Raw genomic sequence first — 5,000 nt, forward strand, 5'->3', positions numbered from 1 at the left:
TCTCTCTCTCTCTCTCTCTCTCTCTCTCTCTCTCTCTCTCTCTCCCTTTTTTTATCTCTCTCCCTTTTTTTTCTCTCCCTCCCTCCCTGTTTCTCTCTCCCTCCTTTTCTCTCTCCTCCCTTTTTCTCTCTCTCCCTCCCTTTTTCTCTCTTTCTCCCTCCCCTTTTCTCTCTCTCTCTCCCTCCCCTTTTCTCTCTCTCTCTCCCTCCCTCCCTCCCTCTCTCACCCTTTCCCCTCCCTCCCTCTCTCCCTCCCTCCCTCTTCCCCTGTTTCGTACATTCCTTCTCTCTTCTTCCTTACACTCTCTCTCTCTCTCTCTCTCTCTCTCTCTCTCTCTCTCTCTCTCTCTCTCTCTCTCTCTCTCTCTCCCTTCTCCCCTCTCCCTCTCCCTCTCCCTCTCCCTCTCTCCCTCCCTCTCCCTCCCTCTCTCTCTCTCTCTCATCTCTCTCTCTCTCCTCCTCTCTCTCTCTCTCTCTCTCTCTCTCTCTCTCTCTCTCTCTCTCTCTCTCTCTCTCTCTCTCTCTCTCTCTCTCTCCTCCTCTCTCTCTCCTCCTCTCCCTCTCTCTCCCCCTTTTTTTTTTTCTCTCTCTCTCCCCTTTTCTCTCTCTCCCTCTCCCCCCCCCTCTCTCTCTCCTCTCCCCTCTCTCTCTCTCCTCTCCCCTCTCTCTCTTTCTCCCTCTCCCCCTCTCTCTCTCTCCCTCTCCCCTCCTCTCTCTCTCTCCCTCTCCCCCCTCTCTCTCCCTCTCCCCCTCTCTCTCCCCTTTTCCCTCCCCCTCCCCCCTCCCTCCCTCCCTCTCTCTCTCTCTCTCTCTCTCTCGCTCCCCCTCTCTCTCTCTCCCTCTCCCTCTCCCTCTGTCTGTCTACCTGTTCGTTTCCTCGCCCGTCCCTCCGGCCTTTCCTCTCGCTGCACCTTTCCTTTTCTTTTTCCCACCATGTATGTGTGTGCACGCGTGTGAAGAGCGCGTGCGCGTGTTTATACGCTCGTAAGAGTTCCAGTATCCTCAATAAGATCCCCGCACGCTCCTTCCATGATCCCGAAGCCGCGAGACGTTCAGGAGTTCCGCACGCAGGCCTCCTCCCCCAGGCGCATGAAATCTTACGCACACGAGACCACACGCACGATATCTTACGCACACGAGACCACACGCACGATATATTACGCACACGAGACCACACGCACGAAATCTTACGCACACGAGACCACACGCACGAAATCTTACGCACACGAGACCACACGCACGAAACCTTACGCACACGAGACCACACGCACAAAATCTTACGCACACGAGACCACACGCACGAAACCTTACGCACACGAGACCACACGCACAAAATCTTACGCACACGAGACAACACACGCACGAAATCTCACGCACACGAGACCACACGTAGCCGGCCCTCTCCGATAAACCGAACTCAATACTGTAAACGGGAAGAGAATAATAAAGCAAAAAGTTAGAGAAAGTGAGAGAAAACTCGCATGACACTTCCACCTTCAGTCATTCTGCGCCATCCCTAATAGAGCGCAGGGGAATGAATCACCAACGGAAAGCAATTTGCATACGTCAGAGGGCGAGTGGGCGGGTGGGCGGGTGGGAGTCTTGCTTCCTGCATTCTACTTTTCCTCTGAAGATGCGCTGCTTTTGGTATGCGAAAGTGTTGTGTTAATCGTGGATATCGTTTCGTCTGTCTCCGTGTCTGTCTGTTTGTCTCTGTGTCTGTGTCTGTATCTGTATCTCTCACTCTCTCACTCACTCACTCACTCACTCACTCACTCACTCACTCACTCACTCACTCACTCACTCACTCACTCACTCACTCACTCACTCACTCACTCACTCACTCACTCTCACTCTCACTCTCTCGCTCTCGCTCTCGCTCTCTCTCTCTCTCTCTCTCTCTCTCTCTCTCTCTCTCTCTCTCTCTCTCTCTCTCTCTCTCTCTCTCCCCTCCTTTACGAGTGGCCCACAGATTAGTAGGCGTGACCACTGAGCCCAGATGAAGCGAAGGGGCGTGGTATACTGCATGCCATGCGGAGGCCGAATTATACGTTGTTTTTTCTCGACATAAGCCTCAGTCTGCTACCCATTAGTTCGATCCTTTTCCCTCCCTTTTTCCCTTTCTTTTCCTTTCCTTTCCTTTTGTTCATTTTCTTCTCTCTCCTCCCCCTTTCCCTTTCCTTTCCCTTTCCCTCCTTCCCCTTCCCATTTCCCTTCTCCTCCTTCCTTCCATTCTCCTCCCTTCCCTTTCCCCTCCCCTCTTTTTTCCTCCCCTTCCACCCCTCTTCCCTATCCTTTCCAACTTTCCCTCCCTTGCCCCATCCCATCCCTTTCCTTTCCTTTCCTTCCCTTCCCGTCCCCTCCCTTCCCTTCCCTTCCCTTCCCCTTCCCCTTTCCTTTCCTTTCCTTTCCTTTCCTTTCCTTCCCTTCCCTCCCTTCCTTCCCTTTCCTTTCCCTTCCCTTCCCTTCCCTCCTCCTCCCCCTCCCCCTTCCCTTCCCTTCCCTCCCCGTCTCCTTCCCTTCCCTTCCCTTCCCTTCCCTTCCCTTCCCTTCCCTTCCCTTCCCTTCCCTTCCCTTCCCTTCCCTTCCCTCCCCTCCCCTCCGCAAGGGGACTGGGCACGGGCATCGCCGGCCACTTCTGCCACCAGGATGTGCCGCGAAGAGGCGGCCAAGCCTCCGTCTGGGCACCTCGGGCCCCGACAGAGCCGCCTGTTGTGCGCACACCTGCGTGCCTCGCTGGCTGTGTCGCTCATTCTTTCCCTCTGCCTGCGTCTCTTTCTTCTTCTCCTGCAAGCTCTCCTCGTCGCGTTGGCGTCGCCTGCGCCGCTCCGTCGGCCTGCCCGTCTGCGTCTCTCGCTCCGGTCGTCGTCGGTCAACTAGCCAATCAATCGGTGAGTCATCCTGTTTGTCTGGTAGTCAGTCAGTGAATCAGTCTGCCTCTCTGTGTTGCTGACTGTCTACATGTTTATAATTTTTGCCTTTTTTCTTTTCCTTTTTTGAACCCAAAGCAAACGATTATGAAAAAAGGAAAAACAAAAATAATAAAAACCAAAAGTCGATCAAAAAGATAAATCCCCCGATGAACACACCCTTTGTGCGAGTGATCCTCCTCCCCCCCTCCCCCCTCCACAACGCATAGACGGCAACATGCGCAGACAGAAGTCCGCCACGAGGATGAAGGACTCCTGCGCCCGTACAGCTTGTGTTTGCGTGCGTGTCTGTCTGTGACTGATCGCGACTGATTAGCTGAATAAACAAATCCATCGAAGCAATTGGCTGATGAATGAATGAACTAATGGGAGTGATTTGTCAGCTGTCTCGAGAGAGTGTATGCACGTGTCATACGTTTGCAAGAGAGAACGGAACACAGCAGTATACGTGCGCTCAATACGGACTGAACTCAAACCCTTAATTTTCAGACAACCTCTTCCATCTCCCCCCCCCCCCCACTGCGCTGTCTATCATACAGGTTAGTTGTAACAGTCGTGGGGGGGGGGGGGGGGCGGAGCGGAGTCTTGAGTGGGACGCTAACTCCCCCGAGGGTTTGCTTCTTACGCCCGCGAGAGAAATGGGCTGAATGGCGTAGTGGGGAGGGTAGGGGAGGGGGGAGAGAGGGGGGACTCACTCATTCTCATTCTCCTTCTTGGTCTTTTTTCTTACTCTACTCTCTCTCTCTCTCTCTCTCTCTCTCTCTCTCTCTCTCTCTCTCTCTCTCTCTTATATATATATATATATATATGTATATGTATATACTCTCTCTCTCTCTCTCTCTCTCTCTCTCTCCCTCTCTCTCCCTCTCCCTCTCCCTCTCCCTCTCCCTCTCCTCTCCCTCTTCCCCTCCCTCCTCTCCTCTCTCCCTTTGCCTCTCTCCTCTCCCCTTCCTTTACCTTTACCCCTAATTTACTTCCTCCTCCCTTTACCTCTCCCTTTACCCTCTCCCTTTACCTCTCCCCTTTACCTCTCCTTACCTCCCTTTCCCTTTCTTTCCCTTTACTCTCTTTTTCTTCTCTTTCTCTCTTTCCCTTTCTCCCTTTCCTTCTTCCTCTTCCCTTTCTTCCTCTTCTCTTCCCTCCCTTTCCTTTCCCTCTCCCTTTACCTTCTACTCCCCTCTCCCTTTACCTCTTTTCCTCTCCCTTTTACCTCTCCCTCTCTCCTTTTACCTCTCCCTCTCCCTTCTACCTTCTCTTACTTTCCTCCTCCCTCTCCCTGCCTTCCACCCTTTACCTCTCCCTTTACCTTTATTTACCCCTCTCCTCTTTACCTCTCCCTCTCCCTTTACCTCTCCCTCTCCTTTACCTCTCCCTCACTCCTTACCTCTCCCTCTCCTTTTACCTCTCCCTCTCCCCCTTTGCCTCTCTCCTCTTCCTCTTACCTTCTTCCCTCTCCCTCGTTGCCTCTCCCTCTCCCTTTCCCTTTGCACCCTCTCTCCTTTCCTTTACCTCTCTAACTTTCCCCTTTAGCTTTACCTCTCCCTCTCCCTTTTCCTCTCCCACTCCCTTTTCCTCTCCTCTCCCTTTTTCCTCTCCCTCTCCCTTTTTCTCCTCCCTGTCCCTTTCCTTCTCCCTCTCCCTTTTCCTCCTCCCTCTCCCTTTTCCTCTCCCTCTCCCTTTCCCTTTACCTTTATCTCTCCCTTTCCCTTTACCTTTACCTCTCCCTTTACCTTTACCTCTCCCTTTCACTTTTCCTCTCCCTTTCACTTTTCCTCTCTCTTTCCCTTTTCCTCTCCTTTTCCCTTTTCCCCTCCCTTTCCCTTTTCCTCTCCCTCTCCCTTTACCTCTCCCTCTCCCTCTCCCTTTATCTGTGTGTGTGTGTGTGTGTGTGTGTGTGTGTGTGTGTGTGTGTATGTGTGTGTGTGTGTGTGTGTGTGTGTGTGTTTGTGTGTGTGTTTGTGTGTGTGTGTGTGTGTGTGTGTGTATGTGTGTGTGTGTGTGTGTGTGTGTGTGTGTGTGTGCGTGTGTGTGTGTGTGTGTGTGTGTGTGTGTGTGTGTGTGTGTGTGTGTG

Source organism: Penaeus vannamei, chromosome 7, assembly GCF_042767895.1.
Source record: "Penaeus vannamei isolate JL-2024 chromosome 7, ASM4276789v1, whole genome shotgun sequence".
In the NCBI taxonomy this organism is placed as follows: domain Eukaryota; kingdom Metazoa; phylum Arthropoda; class Malacostraca; order Decapoda; family Penaeidae; genus Penaeus; species Penaeus vannamei.